Source organism: Lactuca virosa, chromosome 1 (assembly GCF_052849685.1).
Source record: "Lactuca virosa cultivar CGN04683 chromosome 1, Lactuca_virosa_CGN04683_v6, whole genome shotgun sequence".
Classification (NCBI taxonomy): Eukaryota; Viridiplantae; Streptophyta; class Magnoliopsida; order Asterales; family Asteraceae; genus Lactuca; species Lactuca virosa.
The window spans coordinates 263610774-263626128 of NC_136426.1; the positions used below are offsets into that span (position 1 = coordinate 263610774).

The 15355-nt window shown below is 47.4% G+C and overlaps 44 non-coding genes across 44 annotated transcripts; all 44 read left to right on the forward strand.

Moving 5' to 3' along the window:
• Window positions 1–215: 215 nt before the first annotated feature.
• LOC145153751 (5S ribosomal RNA) lies at window positions 216–334 on the forward strand. Its single transcript, XR_013734242.1, has one exon. It is a non-coding gene; the product is annotated as a 5S ribosomal RNA (ribosomal RNA).
• Window positions 335–563: 229 nt separating this feature from the next.
• On the forward strand, window positions 564–682 carry LOC145145224 (5S ribosomal RNA). Its single transcript, XR_013726209.1, has one exon. It is a non-coding gene; the product is annotated as a 5S ribosomal RNA (ribosomal RNA).
• A 229-nt stretch (window positions 683–911) lies between these two features.
• Window positions 912–1030, forward strand: LOC145151565 (5S ribosomal RNA). The gene has a single exon (XR_013732131.1). It is a non-coding gene; the product is annotated as a 5S ribosomal RNA (ribosomal RNA).
• A 230-nt stretch (window positions 1031–1260) lies between these two features.
• Window positions 1261–1379, forward strand: LOC145155648 (5S ribosomal RNA). The gene has a single exon (XR_013736077.1). It is a non-coding gene; the product is annotated as a 5S ribosomal RNA (ribosomal RNA).
• Window positions 1380–1608: 229 nt separating this feature from the next.
• Window positions 1609–1727, forward strand: LOC145152625 (5S ribosomal RNA). Its single transcript, XR_013733155.1, has one exon. It is a non-coding gene; the product is annotated as a 5S ribosomal RNA (ribosomal RNA).
• Window positions 1728–1953: 226 nt separating this feature from the next.
• Window positions 1954–2072, forward strand: LOC145146089 (5S ribosomal RNA). Its single transcript, XR_013727040.1, has one exon. It is a non-coding gene; the product is annotated as a 5S ribosomal RNA (ribosomal RNA).
• Window positions 2073–2297: 225 nt separating this feature from the next.
• LOC145151576 (5S ribosomal RNA) lies at window positions 2298–2416 on the forward strand. The gene has a single exon (XR_013732142.1). It is a non-coding gene; the product is annotated as a 5S ribosomal RNA (ribosomal RNA).
• A 231-nt stretch (window positions 2417–2647) lies between these two features.
• On the forward strand, window positions 2648–2765 carry LOC145143378 (5S ribosomal RNA). The gene has a single exon (XR_013724423.1). It is a non-coding gene; the product is annotated as a 5S ribosomal RNA (ribosomal RNA).
• Window positions 2766–2993: 228 nt separating this feature from the next.
• LOC145152626 (5S ribosomal RNA) lies at window positions 2994–3112 on the forward strand. The gene has a single exon (XR_013733156.1). It is a non-coding gene; the product is annotated as a 5S ribosomal RNA (ribosomal RNA).
• A 226-nt stretch (window positions 3113–3338) lies between these two features.
• On the forward strand, window positions 3339–3457 carry LOC145146091 (5S ribosomal RNA). Its single transcript, XR_013727042.1, has one exon. It is a non-coding gene; the product is annotated as a 5S ribosomal RNA (ribosomal RNA).
• Window positions 3458–3682: 225 nt separating this feature from the next.
• Window positions 3683–3801, forward strand: LOC145151589 (5S ribosomal RNA). The gene has a single exon (XR_013732154.1). It is a non-coding gene; the product is annotated as a 5S ribosomal RNA (ribosomal RNA).
• A 231-nt stretch (window positions 3802–4032) lies between these two features.
• Window positions 4033–4150, forward strand: LOC145143389 (5S ribosomal RNA). Its single transcript, XR_013724434.1, has one exon. It is a non-coding gene; the product is annotated as a 5S ribosomal RNA (ribosomal RNA).
• A 228-nt stretch (window positions 4151–4378) lies between these two features.
• On the forward strand, window positions 4379–4497 carry LOC145153752 (5S ribosomal RNA). Its single transcript, XR_013734243.1, has one exon. It is a non-coding gene; the product is annotated as a 5S ribosomal RNA (ribosomal RNA).
• A 229-nt stretch (window positions 4498–4726) lies between these two features.
• Window positions 4727–4845, forward strand: LOC145145225 (5S ribosomal RNA). The gene has a single exon (XR_013726210.1). It is a non-coding gene; the product is annotated as a 5S ribosomal RNA (ribosomal RNA).
• A 229-nt stretch (window positions 4846–5074) lies between these two features.
• On the forward strand, window positions 5075–5193 carry LOC145151600 (5S ribosomal RNA). Its single transcript, XR_013732165.1, has one exon. It is a non-coding gene; the product is annotated as a 5S ribosomal RNA (ribosomal RNA).
• A 230-nt stretch (window positions 5194–5423) lies between these two features.
• Window positions 5424–5542, forward strand: LOC145155649 (5S ribosomal RNA). Its single transcript, XR_013736078.1, has one exon. It is a non-coding gene; the product is annotated as a 5S ribosomal RNA (ribosomal RNA).
• A 229-nt stretch (window positions 5543–5771) lies between these two features.
• On the forward strand, window positions 5772–5890 carry LOC145152629 (5S ribosomal RNA). The gene has a single exon (XR_013733158.1). It is a non-coding gene; the product is annotated as a 5S ribosomal RNA (ribosomal RNA).
• A 226-nt stretch (window positions 5891–6116) lies between these two features.
• On the forward strand, window positions 6117–6235 carry LOC145146092 (5S ribosomal RNA). Its single transcript, XR_013727043.1, has one exon. It is a non-coding gene; the product is annotated as a 5S ribosomal RNA (ribosomal RNA).
• Window positions 6236–6460: 225 nt separating this feature from the next.
• Window positions 6461–6579, forward strand: LOC145151611 (5S ribosomal RNA). Its single transcript, XR_013732176.1, has one exon. It is a non-coding gene; the product is annotated as a 5S ribosomal RNA (ribosomal RNA).
• A 231-nt stretch (window positions 6580–6810) lies between these two features.
• LOC145151622 (5S ribosomal RNA) lies at window positions 6811–6929 on the forward strand. Its single transcript, XR_013732187.1, has one exon. It is a non-coding gene; the product is annotated as a 5S ribosomal RNA (ribosomal RNA).
• A 228-nt stretch (window positions 6930–7157) lies between these two features.
• Window positions 7158–7276, forward strand: LOC145152630 (5S ribosomal RNA). Its single transcript, XR_013733159.1, has one exon. It is a non-coding gene; the product is annotated as a 5S ribosomal RNA (ribosomal RNA).
• A 226-nt stretch (window positions 7277–7502) lies between these two features.
• Window positions 7503–7621, forward strand: LOC145146093 (5S ribosomal RNA). Its single transcript, XR_013727044.1, has one exon. It is a non-coding gene; the product is annotated as a 5S ribosomal RNA (ribosomal RNA).
• A 225-nt stretch (window positions 7622–7846) lies between these two features.
• Window positions 7847–7965, forward strand: LOC145151634 (5S ribosomal RNA). The gene has a single exon (XR_013732198.1). It is a non-coding gene; the product is annotated as a 5S ribosomal RNA (ribosomal RNA).
• Window positions 7966–8196: 231 nt separating this feature from the next.
• On the forward strand, window positions 8197–8314 carry LOC145143400 (5S ribosomal RNA). Its single transcript, XR_013724445.1, has one exon. It is a non-coding gene; the product is annotated as a 5S ribosomal RNA (ribosomal RNA).
• A 228-nt stretch (window positions 8315–8542) lies between these two features.
• Window positions 8543–8661, forward strand: LOC145153754 (5S ribosomal RNA). Its single transcript, XR_013734245.1, has one exon. It is a non-coding gene; the product is annotated as a 5S ribosomal RNA (ribosomal RNA).
• A 229-nt stretch (window positions 8662–8890) lies between these two features.
• On the forward strand, window positions 8891–9009 carry LOC145145226 (5S ribosomal RNA). Its single transcript, XR_013726211.1, has one exon. It is a non-coding gene; the product is annotated as a 5S ribosomal RNA (ribosomal RNA).
• A 229-nt stretch (window positions 9010–9238) lies between these two features.
• Window positions 9239–9357, forward strand: LOC145154460 (5S ribosomal RNA). Its single transcript, XR_013734932.1, has one exon. It is a non-coding gene; the product is annotated as a 5S ribosomal RNA (ribosomal RNA).
• A 230-nt stretch (window positions 9358–9587) lies between these two features.
• LOC145155650 (5S ribosomal RNA) lies at window positions 9588–9706 on the forward strand. Its single transcript, XR_013736079.1, has one exon. It is a non-coding gene; the product is annotated as a 5S ribosomal RNA (ribosomal RNA).
• A 229-nt stretch (window positions 9707–9935) lies between these two features.
• On the forward strand, window positions 9936–10054 carry LOC145152631 (5S ribosomal RNA). Its single transcript, XR_013733160.1, has one exon. It is a non-coding gene; the product is annotated as a 5S ribosomal RNA (ribosomal RNA).
• Window positions 10055–10280: 226 nt separating this feature from the next.
• LOC145146095 (5S ribosomal RNA) lies at window positions 10281–10399 on the forward strand. The gene has a single exon (XR_013727045.1). It is a non-coding gene; the product is annotated as a 5S ribosomal RNA (ribosomal RNA).
• Window positions 10400–10624: 225 nt separating this feature from the next.
• On the forward strand, window positions 10625–10743 carry LOC145151646 (5S ribosomal RNA). The gene has a single exon (XR_013732209.1). It is a non-coding gene; the product is annotated as a 5S ribosomal RNA (ribosomal RNA).
• A 231-nt stretch (window positions 10744–10974) lies between these two features.
• On the forward strand, window positions 10975–11092 carry LOC145143412 (5S ribosomal RNA). The gene has a single exon (XR_013724456.1). It is a non-coding gene; the product is annotated as a 5S ribosomal RNA (ribosomal RNA).
• Window positions 11093–11320: 228 nt separating this feature from the next.
• Window positions 11321–11439, forward strand: LOC145152632 (5S ribosomal RNA). Its single transcript, XR_013733161.1, has one exon. It is a non-coding gene; the product is annotated as a 5S ribosomal RNA (ribosomal RNA).
• A 226-nt stretch (window positions 11440–11665) lies between these two features.
• LOC145146096 (5S ribosomal RNA) lies at window positions 11666–11784 on the forward strand. Its single transcript, XR_013727046.1, has one exon. It is a non-coding gene; the product is annotated as a 5S ribosomal RNA (ribosomal RNA).
• Window positions 11785–12009: 225 nt separating this feature from the next.
• LOC145151657 (5S ribosomal RNA) lies at window positions 12010–12128 on the forward strand. The gene has a single exon (XR_013732220.1). It is a non-coding gene; the product is annotated as a 5S ribosomal RNA (ribosomal RNA).
• A 231-nt stretch (window positions 12129–12359) lies between these two features.
• On the forward strand, window positions 12360–12477 carry LOC145143423 (5S ribosomal RNA). The gene has a single exon (XR_013724467.1). It is a non-coding gene; the product is annotated as a 5S ribosomal RNA (ribosomal RNA).
• A 228-nt stretch (window positions 12478–12705) lies between these two features.
• Window positions 12706–12824, forward strand: LOC145155717 (5S ribosomal RNA). The gene has a single exon (XR_013736146.1). It is a non-coding gene; the product is annotated as a 5S ribosomal RNA (ribosomal RNA).
• Window positions 12825–13050: 226 nt separating this feature from the next.
• On the forward strand, window positions 13051–13169 carry LOC145137627 (5S ribosomal RNA). Its single transcript, XR_013721150.1, has one exon. It is a non-coding gene; the product is annotated as a 5S ribosomal RNA (ribosomal RNA).
• Window positions 13170–13399: 230 nt separating this feature from the next.
• Window positions 13400–13518, forward strand: LOC145151669 (5S ribosomal RNA). Its single transcript, XR_013732231.1, has one exon. It is a non-coding gene; the product is annotated as a 5S ribosomal RNA (ribosomal RNA).
• A 232-nt stretch (window positions 13519–13750) lies between these two features.
• LOC145152591 (5S ribosomal RNA) lies at window positions 13751–13869 on the forward strand. The gene has a single exon (XR_013733122.1). It is a non-coding gene; the product is annotated as a 5S ribosomal RNA (ribosomal RNA).
• A 229-nt stretch (window positions 13870–14098) lies between these two features.
• On the forward strand, window positions 14099–14217 carry LOC145152633 (5S ribosomal RNA). Its single transcript, XR_013733162.1, has one exon. It is a non-coding gene; the product is annotated as a 5S ribosomal RNA (ribosomal RNA).
• Window positions 14218–14443: 226 nt separating this feature from the next.
• On the forward strand, window positions 14444–14562 carry LOC145146097 (5S ribosomal RNA). The gene has a single exon (XR_013727047.1). It is a non-coding gene; the product is annotated as a 5S ribosomal RNA (ribosomal RNA).
• A 225-nt stretch (window positions 14563–14787) lies between these two features.
• On the forward strand, window positions 14788–14906 carry LOC145144134 (5S ribosomal RNA). The gene has a single exon (XR_013725151.1). It is a non-coding gene; the product is annotated as a 5S ribosomal RNA (ribosomal RNA).
• Window positions 14907–15135: 229 nt separating this feature from the next.
• Window positions 15136–15253, forward strand: LOC145143434 (5S ribosomal RNA). The gene has a single exon (XR_013724476.1). It is a non-coding gene; the product is annotated as a 5S ribosomal RNA (ribosomal RNA).
• Window positions 15254–15355: the final 102 nt, after the last annotated feature.

Below are 15355 nucleotides of genomic sequence, written 5' to 3' on the forward strand. Positions count from 1 at the left end.
GTTTGCGTTTTTTTAGATTTTACGTGCGGTTTTTTTTTTGTTTTTTTTTCTTTCTTGCTATTTCTATGCTCGGGTGGCCTCCGTTTCATGGTTCATGGTCTTCGTATTTTTGGAACGGAGCCGATCGGTCACGTGGGTCCCACGCCTCGCGTACGAAAACAAAGGAGGTTCTGCGTCTTTTAAGACATACAAGCAATAAGCATGGATAGTATTTCGGGTGCGATCATACCAGCACTAATGCACCGGATCCCATCAGAACTCCGCAGTTAAGCGTGCTTGGGCGGGAGTAGTACTAGGATGGGTGACCCCATGGGAAGTCCTCGTGTTGCACCCCCCTTTTTCGTTGTCCGTTTGCGTTTTTTTAGATTTTACGTGCGGTTTTTTTTTGTTTTTTTTTCTTTCTTGCTATTTCTATGCTCCGGTGGCCTCCGCTTCATGGTTGATGGTCTTCGTATTTTTGGAACGGAGCTGATCGGTCACGTGGGTCCCACGCCTCGCGTACGAAAACAAAGGAGGTTCTGCGTCTTTTAAGACATACAAGCAATAAGCATGGATAGTATTTTGGGTGCGATCATACCAGCACTAATGCACCGGATCCAATCAGAACTCCGCAGTTAAGCGTGCTTGGGCGAGAGTAGTACTAGGATGGGTGACCCCCTGGGAAGTCCTCGTGTTGCATCCCCCTTTTTCGTTGTCCGTTTGCGTTTTTTTAGATTTTACGTGCATTTTTTTTTGTTTTTTTTTTCTTTCTTGCTATTTCTATGCTCGGGTGGCCTCCGTTTCATGGTTCATGGTCTTCGTATTTTTGGAACGGAGCCGATCGGTCACGTGGGTCCCACGCCTCGCGTACGAAAACAAAGGAGGTTCTGCGTCTTTTAAGACATACAAGCAATAAGCATGGATAGTATTTCGGGTGCGATCATACCAGCACTAATGCACCGGATCCCATCAGAACTCCGCAGTTAAGCGTGCTTGGGCGAGAGTAGTACTAGGATGGGTGACCCCCTGGGAAGTCCTCGTGTTGCACCCCCCTTTTTCGTTGTCCGTTTGCGTTTTTTTAGATTTTACGTGCGGTTTTTTTTTTGTTTTTTTTTCTTTCTTGCTATTTCTATGCTTGGGTGGCCTCCGTTTCATGGTTCATGGTCTTCGTATTTTTGGAACGGAGCCGATCGGTCACGTGGGTCCCACGCCTCGCGTACGAAAACAAAGGAGGTTCTGCGTCTTTTAAGACATACAAGCAATAAGCATGGATAGTATTTCGGGTGCGATCATACCAGCACTAATGCACCGGATCCCATCAGAACTCCGCAGTTAATCGTGCTTGGGCGAGAGTAGTACTAGGATGGGTGACCCCCTGGGAAGTCCTCGTGTTGCACCCCCCTTTTTCGTTGTCCGTTTGCGTTTTTTTAGATTTTACGTGCGGTTTTTTTTGTTTTTTTTTTCTTTCTTGCTATTTCTATGCTCGGGTGGCCTCCGCTTCATGGTTCATGGTTTTCGTATTTTTGCAACGGAGTCGATCGGTCACGTGGGTTCCACGCCTCGCATACGAAAACAAAGGAGGTTCTGCGTCTTTTAAGACATAAAAGCAATAAGCATGGATAGTATTTCGGGTGCGATCATACCAGCACTAATGCACCGGATCCCATCAGAACTCCGCAGTTAAGCGTGCTTGGGCGAGAGTAGTACTAGGATGGGTGACCCCCTGGGAAGTCCTCGTGTTGCACCCTCCCTTTTTCGTTGTCCGTTTGCGTTTTTTTAGATTTTACGTGCGGTTTTTTTTTGTTTTTTTTTCTTGCTATTTCTATGCTCGGGTGGCCTCCGTTTCATGGTTCATGGTCTTCGTATTTTTGGAACGGAGCCGATCGGTCACGTGGGTCCCACGCCTCGCGTACGAAAACAAAGGAGGTTCTGTGTCTTTTAAGACATACAAACAATAAGCATGGACAGTATTTCGGGTTCGATCATACCAGCACTAATGCACCGGATCCCATCAGAACTCCGCAGTTAAGCGTGCTTGGGCGGGAGTAGTACTAGGATGGGTGACCCCATGGGAAGTCCTCGTGTTGCACCCCCCTTTTTCGTTGTCCGTTTGCGTTTTTTTAGATTTTACGTGCGGTTTTTTTTTGTTTTTTTTTCTTGCTATTTCTATGCTCGGGTGGCCTCCGTTTCATGGTTCATGGTCTTCGTATTTTTGGAACGGAGCCGATCGGTCACGTGGGTCCCACGCCTCGCGTACGAAAACAAAGGAGGTTCTGCGTCTTTTAAGACATACAAGCAATAAGCATGGATAGTATTTCGGGTGCGATCATACCAGCACTAATGCACCGGATCCCATCAGAACTCCGCAGTTAAGCGTGCTTGGGCGAGAGTAGTACTAGGATGGGTGACCCCCTGGGAAGTCCTCGTGTTGCACCCCCCTTTTTCGTTGTCCGTTTGCGTTTTTTTAGATTTTACGTGCGGTTTTTTTTTTGTTTTTTTTTTCTTTCTTGCTATTTCTATGCTCGGGTGGCCTCCGTTTCATGGTTCATGGTCTTCGTATTTTTGGAACGGAGCCGATCGGTCACGTGGGTCCCACGCCTCGCGTACGAAAACAAAGGAGGTTCTGCGTCTTTTAAGACATACAAGCAATAAGCATGGATAGTATTTCGGGTGCGATCATACCAGCACTAATGCACCGGATCCCATCAGAACTCCGCAGTTAAGCGTGCTTGGGCGAGAGTAGTACTAGGATGGGTGACCCCTGGGAAGTCCTCGTGTTGCACCCCCCTTTTTCGTTGTCCGTTTGCGTTTTTTTAGATTTTACGTGCGGTTTTTTTTGTTTTTTTTTCTTTCTTGCTATTTCTATGCTCGGGTGGCCTCCGCTTCATGGTTGATGGTTTTCGTATTTTTGGAACGGAGCCGATCGGTCACGTGGGTTCCACGCCTCGCGTACGAAAACAAAGGAGGTTCTGCGTCTTTTAAGACATAAAAGCAATAAGCATGGATAGTATTTCGGGTGCGATCATACCAGCACTAATGCACCGGATCCCATCAGAACTCCGCAGTTAAGCGTGCTTGGGCGAGAGTAGTACTAGGATGGGTGACCCCCTGGGAAGTCCTCGTGTTGCACCCTCCCTTTTTCGTTGTCCGTTTGCGTTTTTTTAGATTTTACGTGCGGTTTTTTTTTGTTTTTTTTTCTTGCTATTTCTATGCTCGGGTGGCCTCCGTTTCATGGTTCATGGTCTTCGTATTTTTGGAACGGAGCCGATCGGTCACGTGGGTCCCACGCCTCGCGTACGAAAACAAAGGAGGTTCTGTGTCTTTTAAGACATACAAACAATAAGCATGGACAGTATTTCGGGTTCGATCATACCAGCACTAATGCACCGGATCCCATCAGAACTCCGCAGTTAAGCGTGCTTGGGCGGGAGTAGTACTAGGATGGGTGACCCCATGGGAAGTCCTCGTGTTGCACCCCCCTTTTTCGTTGTCCGTTTGCGTTTTTTTAGATTTTACGTGCGGTTTTTTTTTGTTTTTTTTTCTTGCTATTTCTATGCTCGGGTGGCCTCCGTTTCATGGTTCATGGTCTTCGTATTTTTGGAACGGAGCCGATCGGTCACGTGGGTCCCACGCCTCGCGTACGAAAACAAAGGAGGTTCTGCGTCTTTTAAGACATACAAGCAATAAGCATGGATAGTATTTCGGGTGCGATCATACCAGCACTAATGCACCGGATCCCATCAGAACTCCGCAGTTAAGCGTGCTTGGGCGAGAGTAGTACTAGGATGGGTGACCCCCTGGGAAGTCCTCGTGTTGCACCCCCCTTTTTCGTTGTCCGTTTGCGTTTTTTTAGATTTTACGTGCGGTTTTTTTTTTGTTTTTTTTTTCTTTCTTGCTATTTCTATGCTCGGGTGGCCTCCGTTTCATGGTTCATGGTCTTCGTATTTTTGGAACGGAGCCGATCGGTCACGTGGGTCCCACGCCTCGCGTACGAAAACAAAGGAGGTTCTGCGTCTTTTAAGACATACAAGCAATAAGCATGGATAGTATTTCGGGTGCGATCATACCAGCACTAATGCACCGGATCCCATCAGAACTCCGCAGTTAAGCGTGCTTGGGCGAGAGTAGTACTAGGATGGGTGACCCCTGGGAAGTCCTCGTGTTGCACCCCCCTTTTTCGTTGTCCGTTTGCGTTTTTTTAGATTTTACGTGCGGTTTTTTTTGTTTTTTTTTCTTTCTTGCTATTTCTATGCTCGGGTGGCCTCCGCTTCATGGTTGATGGTTTTCGTATTTTTGGAACGGAGCCGATCGGTCACGTGGGTTCCACGCCTCGCGTACGAAAACAAAGGAGGTTCTGCGTCTTTTAAGACATAAAAGCAATAAGCATGGATAGTATTTCGGGTGCGATCATACCAGCACTAATGCACCGGATCCCATCAGAACTCCGCAGTTAAGCGTGCTTGGGCGGGAGTAGTACTAGGATGGGTGACCCCATGGGAAGTCCTCGTGTTGCACCCCCCTTTTTCGTTGTCCGTTTGCGTTTTTTTAGATTTTACGTGCGGTTTTTTTTTGTTTTTTTTTCTTTCTTGCTATTTCTATGCTCCGGTGGCCTCCGCTTCATGGTTGATGGTCTTCGTATTTTTGGAACGGAGCTGATCGGTCACGTGGGTCCCACGCCTCGCGTACGAAAACAAAGGAGGTTCTGCGTCTTTTAAGACATACAAGCAATAAGCATGGATAGTATTTTGGGTGCGATCATACCAGCACTAATGCACCGGATCCAATCAGAACTCCGCAGTTAAGCGTGCTTGGGCGAGAGTAGTACTAGGATGGGTGACCCCCTGGGAAGTCCTCGTGTTGCATCCCCCTTTTTCGTTGTCCGTTTGCGTTTTTTTAGATTTTACGTGCATTTTTTTTTGTTTTTTTTTTCTTTCTTGCTATTTCTATGCTCGGGTGGCCTCCGTTTCATGGTTCATGGTCTTCGTATTTTTGGAACGGAGCCGATCGGTCACGTGGGTCCCACGCCTCGCGTACGAAAACAAAGGAGGTTCTGCGTCTTTTAAGACATACAAGCAATAAGCATGGATAGTATTTCGGGTGCGATCATACCAGCACTAATGCACCGGATCCCATCAGAACTCCGCAGTTAAGCGTGCTTGGGCGAGAGTAGTACTAGGATGGGTGACCCCCTGGGAAGTCCTCGTGTTGCACCCCCCTTTTTCGTTGTCCGTTTGCGTTTTTTTAGATTTTACGTGCGGTTTTTTTTTTGTTTTTTTTTCTTTCTTGCTATTTCTATGCTTGGGTGGCCTCCGTTTCATGGTTCATGGTCTTCGTATTTTTGGAACGGAGCCGATCGGTCACGTGGGTCCCACGCCTCGCGTACGAAAACAAAGGAGGTTCTGCGTCTTTTAAGACATACAAGCAATAAGCATGGATAGTATTTCGGGTGCGATCATACCAGCACTAATGCACCGGATCCCATCAGAACTCCGCAGTTAATCGTGCTTGGGCGAGAGTAGTACTAGGATGGGTGACCCCCTGGGAAGTCCTCGTGTTGCACCCCCCTTTTTCGTTGTCCGTTTGCGTTTTTTTAGATTTTACGTGCGGTTTTTTTTGTTTTTTTTTTCTTTCTTGCTATTTCTATGCTCGGGTGGCCTCCGCTTCATGGTTCATGGTTTTCGTATTTTTGCAACGGAGTCGATCGGTCACGTGGGTTCCACGCCTCGCATACGAAAACAAAGGAGGTTCTGCGTCTTTTAAGACATAAAAGCAATAAGCATGGATAGTATTTCGGGTGCGATCATACCAGCACTAATGCACCGGATCCCATCAGAACTCCGCAGTTAAGCGTGCTTGGGCGAGAGTAGTACTAGGATGGGTGACCCCCTGGGAAGTCCTCGTGTTGCACCCTCCCTTTTTCGTTGTCCGTTTGCGTTTTTTTAGATTTTACGTGCGGTTTTTTTTTGTTTTTTTTTCTTGCTATTTCTATGCTCGGGTGGCCTCCGTTTCATGGTTCATGGTCTTCGTATTTTTGGAACGGAGCCGATCGGTCACGTGGGTCCCACGCCTCGCGTACGAAAACAAAGGAGGTTCTGTGTCTTTTAAGACATACAAACAATAAGCATGGACAGTATTTCGGGTTCGATCATACCAGCACTAATGCACCGGATCCCATCAGAACTCCGCAGTTAAGCGTGCTTGGGCGGGAGTAGTACTAGGATGGGTGACCCCATGGGAAGTCCTCGTGTTGCACCCCCCTTTTTCGTTGTCCGTTTGCGTTTTTTTAGATTTTACGTGCGGTTTTTTTTTGTTTTTTTTTCTTGCTATTTCTATGCTCGGGTGGCCTCCGTTTCATGGTTCATGGTCTTCGTATTTTTGGAACGGAGCCGATCGGTCACGTGGGTCCCACGCCTCGCGTACGAAAACAAAGGAGGTTCTGCGTCTTTTAAGACATACAAGCAATAAGCATGGATAGTATTTCGGGTGCGATCATACCAGCACTAATGCACCGGATCCCATCAGAACTCCGCAGTTAAGCGTGCTTGGGCGAGAGTAGTACTAGGATGGGTGACCCCCTGGGAAGTCCTCGTGTTGCACCCCCCTTTTTCGTTGTCCGTTTGCGTTTTTTTAGATTTTACGTGCGGTTTTTTTTTTGTTTTTTTTTTCTTTCTTGCTATTTCTATGCTCGGGTGGCCTCCGTTTCATGGTTCATGGTCTTCGTATTTTTGGAACGGAGCCGATCGGTCACGTGGGTCCCACGCCTCGCGTACGAAAACAAAGGAGGTTCTGCGTCTTTTAAGACATACAAGCAATAAGCATGGATAGTATTTCGGGTGCGATCATACCAGCACTAATGCACCGGATCCCATCAGAACTCCGCAGTTAAGCGTGCTTGGGCGAGAGTAGTACTAGGATGGGTGACCCCCTGGGAAGTCCTCGTGTTGCACCCCCCTTTTTCGTTGTCCGTTTGCGTTTTTTTAGATTTTACGTGCGGTTTTTTTTGTTTTTTTTTCTTTCTTGCTATTTCTATGCTCGGGTGGCCTCCGCTTCATGGTTGATGGTTTTCGTATTTTTGGAACGGAGCCGATCGGTCACGTGGGTTCCACGCCTCGCGTACGAAAACAAAGGAGGTTCTGCGTCTTTTAAGACATAAAAGCAATAAGCATGGATAGTATTTCGGGTGCGATCATACCAGCACTAATGCACCGGATCCCATCAGAACTCCGCAGTTAAGCGTGCTTGGGCGAGAGTAGTACTAGGATGGGTGACCCCCTGGGAAGTCCTCGTGTTGCACCCTCCCTTTTTCGTTGTCCGTTTGCGTTTTTTTAGATTTTACGTGCGGTTTTTTTTTGTTTTTTTTTCTTGCTATTTCTATGCTCGGGTGGCCTCCGTTTCATGGTTCATGGTCTTCGTATTTTTGGAACGGAGCCGATCGGTCACGTGGGTCCCACGCCTCGCGTACGAAAACAAAGGAGGTTCTGTGTCTTTTAAGACATACAAACAATAAGCATGGACAGTATTTCGGGTTCGATCATACCAGCACTAATGCACCGGATCCCATCAGAACTCCGCAGTTAAGCGTGCTTGGGCGGGAGTAGTACTAGGATGGGTGACCCCATGGGAAGTCCTCGTGTTGCACCCCCCTTTTTCGTTGTCCGTTTGCGTTTTTTTAGATTTTACGTGCGGTTTTTTTTTGTTTTTTTTTCTTGCTATTTCTATGCTCGGGTAGCCTCCGTTTCATGGTTCATGGTCTTCGTATTTTTGGAACGGAGCCGATCGGTCACGTGGGTCCCACGCCTCGCGTACGAAAACAAAGGAGGTTCTGCGTCTTTTAAGACATACAAGCAATAAGCATGGATAGTATTTCGGGTGCGATCATACCAGCACTAATGCACCGGATCCCATCAGAACTCCGCAGTTAAGCGTGCTTGGGCGAGAGTAGTACTAGGATGGGTGACCCCCTGGGAAGTCCTCGTGTTGCACCCCCCTTTTTCGTTGTCCGTTTGCGTTTTTTTAGATTTTACGTGCGGTTTTTTTTTTGTTTTTTTTTTCTTTCTTGCTATTTCTATGCTCGGGTGGCCTCCGTTTCATGGTTCATGGTCTTCGTATTTTTGGAACGGAGCCGATCGGTCACGTGGGTCCCACGCCTCGCGTACGAAAACAAAGGAGGTTCTGCGTCTTTTAAGACATACAAGCAATAAGCATGGATAGTATTTCGGGTGCGATCATACCAGCACTAATGCACCGGATCCCATCAGAACTCCGCAGTTAAGCGTGCTTGGGCGAGAGTAGTACTAGGATGGGTGACCCCTGGGAAGTCCTCGTGTTGCACCCCCCTTTTTCGTTGTCCGTTTGCGTTTTTTTAGATTTTACGTGCGGTTTTTTTTGTTTTTTTTTCTTTCTTGCTATTTCTATGCTCGGGTGGCCTCCGCTTCATGGTTGATGGTTTTCGTATTTTTGGAACGGAGCCGATCGGTCACGTGGGTTCCACGCCTCGCGTACGAAAACAAAGGAGGTTCTGCGTCTTTTAAGACATAAAAGCAATAAGCATGGATAGTATTTCGGGTGCGATCATACCAGCACTAATGCACCGGATCCCATCAGAACTCCGCAGTTAAGCGTGCTTGGGCGGGAGTAGTACTAGGATGGGTGACCCCATGGGAAGTCCTCGTGTTGCACCCCCCTTTTTCGTTGTCCGTTTGCGTTTTTTTAGATTTTACGTGCGGTTTTTTTTTGTTTTTTTTTCTTTCTTGCTATTTCTATGCTCCGGTGGCCTCCGCTTCATGGTTGATGGTCTTCGTATTTTTGGAACGGAGCTGATCGGTCACGTGGGTCCCACGCCTCGCGTACGAAAACAAAGGAGGTTCTGCGTCTTTTAAGACATACAAGCAATAAGCATGGATAGTATTTTGGGTGCGATCATACCAGCACTAATGCACCGGATCCAATCAGAACTCCGCAGTTAAGCGTGCTTGGGCGAGAGTAGTACTAGGATGGGTGACCCCCTGGGAAGTCCTCGTGTTGCATCCCCCTTTTTCGTTGTCCGTTTGCGTTTTTTTAGATTTTACGTGCATTTTTTTTTGTTTTTTTTTTCTTTCTTGCTATTTCTATGCTCGGGTGGCCTCCGTTTCATGGTTCATGGTCTTCGTATTTTTGGAACGGAGCCGATCGGTCACGTGGGTCCCACGCCTCGCGTACGAAAACAAAGGAGGTTCTGCGTCTTTTAAGACATACAAGCAATAAGCATGGATAGTATTTCGGGTGCGATCATACCAGCACTAATGCACCGGATCCCATCAGAACTCCGCAGTTAAGCGTGCTTGGGCGAGAGTAGTACTAGGATGGGTGACCCCCTGGGAAGTCCTCGTGTTGCACCTCCCTTTTTCGTTGTCCGTTTGCGTTTTTTTAGATTTTACGTGCGGTTTTTTTTTTGTTTTTTTTTCTTTCTTGCTATTTCTATGCTTGGGTGGCCTCCGTTTCATGGTTCATGGTCTTCGTATTTTTGGAACGGAGCCGATCGGTCACGTGGGTCCCACGCCTCGCGTACGAAAACAAAGGAGGTTCTGCGTCTTTTAAGACATACAAGCAATAAGCATGGATAGTATTTCGGGTGCGATCATACCAGCACTAATGCACCGGATCCCATCAGAACTCCGCAGTTAATCGTGCTTGGGCGAGAGTAGTACTAGGATGGGTGACCCCCTGGGAAGTCCTCGTGTTGCACCCCCCTTTTTCGTTGTCCGTTTGCGTTTTTTTTGATTTTACGTGCGGTTTTTTTTGTTTTTTTTTTCTTTCTTGCTATTTCTATGCTCGGGTGGCCTCCGCTTCATGGTTCATGGTTTTCGTATTTTTGCAACGGAGTCGATCGGTCACGTGGGTTCCACGCCTCGCATACGAAAACAAAGGAGGTTCTGCGTCTTTTAAGACATAAAAGCAATAAGCATGGATAGTATTTCGGGTGCGATCATACCAGCACTAATGCACCGGATCCCATCAGAACTCCGCAGTTAAGCGTGCTTGGGCGAGAGTAGTACTAGGATGGGTGACCCCCTGGGAAGTCCTCGTGTTGCACCCTCCCTTTTTCGTTGTCCGTTTGCGTTTTTTTAGATTTTACGTGCGGTTTTTTTTTGTTTTTTTTTCTTGCTATTTCTATGCTCGGGTGGCCTCCGTTTCATGGTTCATGGTCTTCGTATTTTTGGAACGGAGCCGATCGGTCACGTGGGTCCCACGCCTCGCGTACGAAAACAAAGGAGGTTCTGTGTCTTTTAAGACATACAAACAATAAGCATGGACAGTATTTCGGGTTCGATCATACCAGCACTAATGCACCGGATCCCATCAGAACTCCGCAGTTAAGCGTGCTTGGGCGGGAGTAGTACTAGGATGGGTGACCCCATGGGAAGTCCTCGTGTTGCACCCCCCTTTTTCGTTGTCCGTTTGCGTTTTTTTAGATTTTACGTGCGGTTTTTTTTTGTTTTTTTTTCTTGCTATTTCTATGCTCGGGTGGCCTCCGTTTCATGGTTCATGGTCTTCGTATTTTTGGAACGGAGCCGATCGGTCACGTGGGTCCCACGCCTCGCGTACGAAAACAAAGGAGGTTCTGCGTCTTTTAAGACATACAAGCAATAAGCATGGATAGTATTTCGGGTGCGATCATACCAGCACTAATGCACCGGATCCCATCAGAACTCCGCAGTTAAGCGTGCTTGGGCGAGAGTAGTACTAGGATGGGTGACCCCCTGGGAAGTCCTCGTGTTGCACCCCCCTTTTTCGTTGTCCGTTTGCGTTTTTTTAGATTTTACGTGCGGTTTTTTTTTTGTTTTTTTTTTCTTTCTTGCTATTTCTATGCTCGGGTGGCCTCCGTTTCATGGTTCATGGTCTTCGTATTTTTGGAACGGAGCCGATCGGTCACGTGGGTCCCACGCCTCGCGTACGAAAACAAAGGAGGTTCTGCGTCTTTTAAGACATACAAGCAATAAGCATGGATAGTATTTCGGGTGCGATCATACCAGCACTAATGCACCGGATCCCATCAGAACTCCGCAGTTAAGCGTGCTTGGGCGAGAGTAGTACTAGGATGGGTGACCCCTGGGAAGTCCTCGTGTTGCACCCCCCTTTTTCGTTGTCCGTTTGCGTTTTTTTAGATTTTACGTGCGGTTTTTTTTGTTTTTTTTTCTTTCTTGCTATTTCTATGCTCGGGTGGCCTCCGCTTCATGGTTGATGGTTTTCGTATTTTTGGAACGGAGCCGATCGGTCACGTGGGTTCCACGCCTCGCGTACGAAAACAAAGGAGGTTCTGCGTCTTTTAAGACATAAAAGCAATAAGCATGGATAGTATTTCGGGTGCGATCATACCAGCACTAATGCACCGGATCCCATCAGAACTCCGCAGTTAAGCGTGCTTGGGCGAGAGTAGTACTAGGATGGGTGACCCCCTGGGAAGTCCTCGTGTTGCACCCTCCCTTTTTCGTTGTCCGTTTGCGTTTTTTTAGATTTTACGTGCGGTTTTTTTTTGTTTTTTTTTCTTGCTATTTCTATGCTCGGGTGGCCTCCGTTTCATGGTTCATGGTCTTCGTATTTTTGGAACGGAGCCGATCGGTCACGTGGGTCCCACGCCTCGCGTACGAAAACAAAGGAGGTTCTGTGTCTTTTAAGACATACAAACAATAAGCATGGACAGTATTTCGGGTTCGATCATACCAGCACTAATGCACCGGATCCCATCAGAACTCCGCAGTTAAGCGTGCTTGGGCGGGAGTAGTACTAGGATGGGTGACCCCATGGGAAGTCCTCGTGTTGCACCCCCCTTTTTCGTTGTCCGTTTGCGTTTTTTTAGATTTTACGTGCGGTTTTTTTTTGTTTTTTTTTCTTGCTATTTCTATGCTCGGGTAGCCTCCGTTTCATGGTTCATGGTCTTCGTATTTTTGGAACGGAGCCGATCGGTCACGTGGGTCCCACGCCTCGCGTACGAAAACAAAGGAGGTTCTGCGTCTTTTAAGACATACAAGCAATAAGCATGGATAGTATTTCGGGTGCGATCATACCAGCACTAATGCACCGGATCCCATCAGAACTCCGCAGTTAAGCGTGCTTGGGCGAGAGTAGTACTAGGATGGGTGACCCCCTGGGAAGTCCTCGTGTTGCACCCCCCTTTTTCGTTGTCCGTTTGCGTTTTTTTAGATTTTACGTGCGGTTTTTTTTTTGTTTTTTTTTTCTTTCTTGCTATTTCTATGCTCGGGTGGCCTCCGTTTCATGGTTCATGGTCTTCGTATTTTTGGAACGGAGCCGATCGGTCACGTGGGTCCCACGCCTCGCGTACGAAAACAAAGGAGGTTCTGCGTCTTTTAAGACATACAAGCAATAAGCATGGATAGTATTTCGGGTGCGATCATACCAGCACTAATGCACCGGATCCCATCAGAACTCCGCAGTTAAGCGTGCTTGGGCGAGAGTAGTACTAGGATGGGTGACCCCTGGGAAGTCCTCGTGTTGCACCCCCCTTTTTCGTTGTCCGTTTGCGTTTTTTTAGATTTTACGTGCGGTTTTTTTTGTTTTTTTTTCTTTCTTGCTATTTCTATGCTCGGGTGGCCTCCGCTTCATGGTTGATGGTTTTCGTATTTTTGGAACGGAGCCGATCGGTCACGTGGGTTCCACGCCTCGCGTACGAAAACAAAGGAGGTTCTGCGTCTTTTAAGACATAAAAGCAATAAGCATGGATAGTATTTCGGGTGCGATCATACCAGCACTAATGCACCGGATCCCATCAGAACTCCGCAGTTAAGCGTGCTTGGGCGAGAGTAGTACTAGGATGGGTGACCCCCTGGGAAGTCCTCGTATTGCACCCCCTCTTTTTCGTTGTCCGTTTGCGTTTTTTTAGATTTTACGTGCGGTTTTTTTTTGTTTTTTTTTCTTGCTATTTCTATGCTCGGGTGGCCTCCGTTTCATGGTTCATGGTCTTCGTATTTTTGGAACGGAGCCGATCGGTCACGTGGGTCCCACGCCTCGCGTACGAAAACAAAGGAGGTTCTGTGTCTTTTAAGACATACAAGCAATAAGCATGGACAGTATTTCGGGTGCGATCATACCAGCACTAATGCACCGGATCCCATCAGAACTCCGCAGTTAAGCGTGCTTGGGCGAGAGTAGTATTAGGATGGGTGACCCCTTGGGAAGTCCTCGTGTTGCACCCCACTTTTTCGTTGTCCGTTTGCGTTTTTTTAGATTTTACGTGCGGTTTTTTTTGTTTTTTTTTTCTTTTCTTGCTATTTCTATGCTCGGGTCGCCTCCGCTTCATGGTTGATGGTTTTCGTATTTTTGGAACGGAGCCGATCGGTCACGTGGGTTCCACGCCTCGCGTACGAAAACAAAGGAGGTTATGCGTCTTTTAAGACATAAAAGCAATAAGCATGGATAGTATTTCGGGTGCGATCATACCAGCACTAATGCACCGGATCCCATCAGAACTCCGCAGTTAAGCGTGCTTGGGCGAGAGTAGTACTAGGATGGGTGACCCCCTGGGAAGTCCTCGTGTTGCACCCCCCCTTTTTCGTTGTCCGATTGCGTTTTTTTAGATTTTACGTGCGGTTTTTTTTTTGTTTTTTTTTTCTTTCTTGCTATTTCTATGCTTGGGTGGCCTCCGTTTCATGGTTCATGGTCTTCGTATTTTTGGAACGGAGCCGATCGGTCACGTGGGTCCCACGCCTCGCGTACGAAAACAAAGGAGGTTCTGCGTCTTTTAAGACATACAAGCAATAAGCATGGATAGTATTTCGGGTGCGATCATACCAGCACTAATGCACCGGATCCCATCAGAACTCCGCAGTTAAGCGTGCTTGGGCGAGAGTAGTACTAGGATGGGTGACCCCCTGGGAAGCCCTCGTGTTGCACCCCCCTTTTTCGTTGTCCGTTTGCGTTTTTTTAGATTTTACGTGCGGTTTTTTTTGTTTTTTTTTTCTTTCTTGCTATTTCTATGCTCGGGTGGCCTCCGCTTCATGGTTCATGGTTTTCGTATTTTTGCAACGGAGCCGATCGGTCACGTGGGTTCCACGCCTCGCATACGAAAACAAAGGAGGTTCTGCGTCTTTTAAGACATAAAAGCAATAAGCATGGATAGTATTTCGGGTGCGATCATACCAGCACTAATGCACCGGATCCCATCAGAACTCCGCAGTTAAGCGTGCTTGGGCGAGAGTAGTACTAGGATGGGTGACCCCCTGGGAAGTCCTCGTGTTGCACCCTCCTTTTTTCGTTGTCCGTTTGCGTTTTTTTAGATTTTACGTGCGGTTTTTTTTTGTTTTTTTTTCTTGCTATTTCTATGCTCGGGTGGCCTCCGTTTCATGGTTCATGGTCTTCGTATTTTTGGAACGGAGCCGATCGGTCACGTGGGTCCCACGCCTCGCGTACGAAAACAAAGGAGGTTCTGTGTCTTTTAAGACATACAAACAATAAGCATGGACAGTATTTCGGGTTCGATCATACCAGCACTAATGCACCGGATCCCATCAGAACTCCGCAGTTAAGCGTGCTTGGGCGGGAGTAGTACTAGGATGGGTGACCCCATGGGAAGTCCTCGTGTTGCACCCCCCTTTTTCGTTGTCCGTTTGCGTTTTTTTAGATTTTACGTGCGGTTTTTTTTTGTTTTTTTTTCTTGCTATTTCTATGCTCGGGTGGCCTCCGTTTCATGGTTCATGGTCTTCGTATTTTTGGAACGGAGCCGATCGGTCACGTGGGTCCCACGCCTCGCGTACGAAAACAAAGGAGGTTCTGCGTCTTTTAAGACATACAAGCAATAAGCATGGATAGTATTTCGGGTGCGATCATACCAGCACTAATGCACCGGATCCCATCAGAACTCCGCAGTTAAGCGTGCTTTGGCGAGAGTAGTACTAGGATGGGTGACCCCCTGGGAAGTCCTCGTGTTGCACCCCCTTTTTCGTTGTCCGTTTGCGTTTTTTTAGATTTTACGTGCGGTTTTTTTTTTGTTTTTTTTTCTTTCTTGCTATTTCTATGCTCGGGTGGCCTCCGTTTCATGGTTCATGGTCTTCGTATTTTTGGAACGGAGCCGATCGGTCACGTGGGTCCCACGCCTCGCGTACGAAAACAAAGGAGGTTCTGCGTCTTTTAAGACATACAAGCAATAAGCATGGATAGTATTTCGGGTGCGATCATACCAGCACTAATGCACCGGATCCCATCAGAACTCCGCAGTTAAGCGTGCTTGGGCGAGAGTAGTACTAGGATGGGTGACCCCTGGGAAGTCCTCGTGTTGCACCCCCCTTTTTCGTTGTCCGTTTGCGTTTTTTTAGATTTTACGTGCGGTTTTTTTTGTTTTTTTTTCTTTCTTGCTATTTCTATGCTCGGGTGGCCTCCGCTTCAT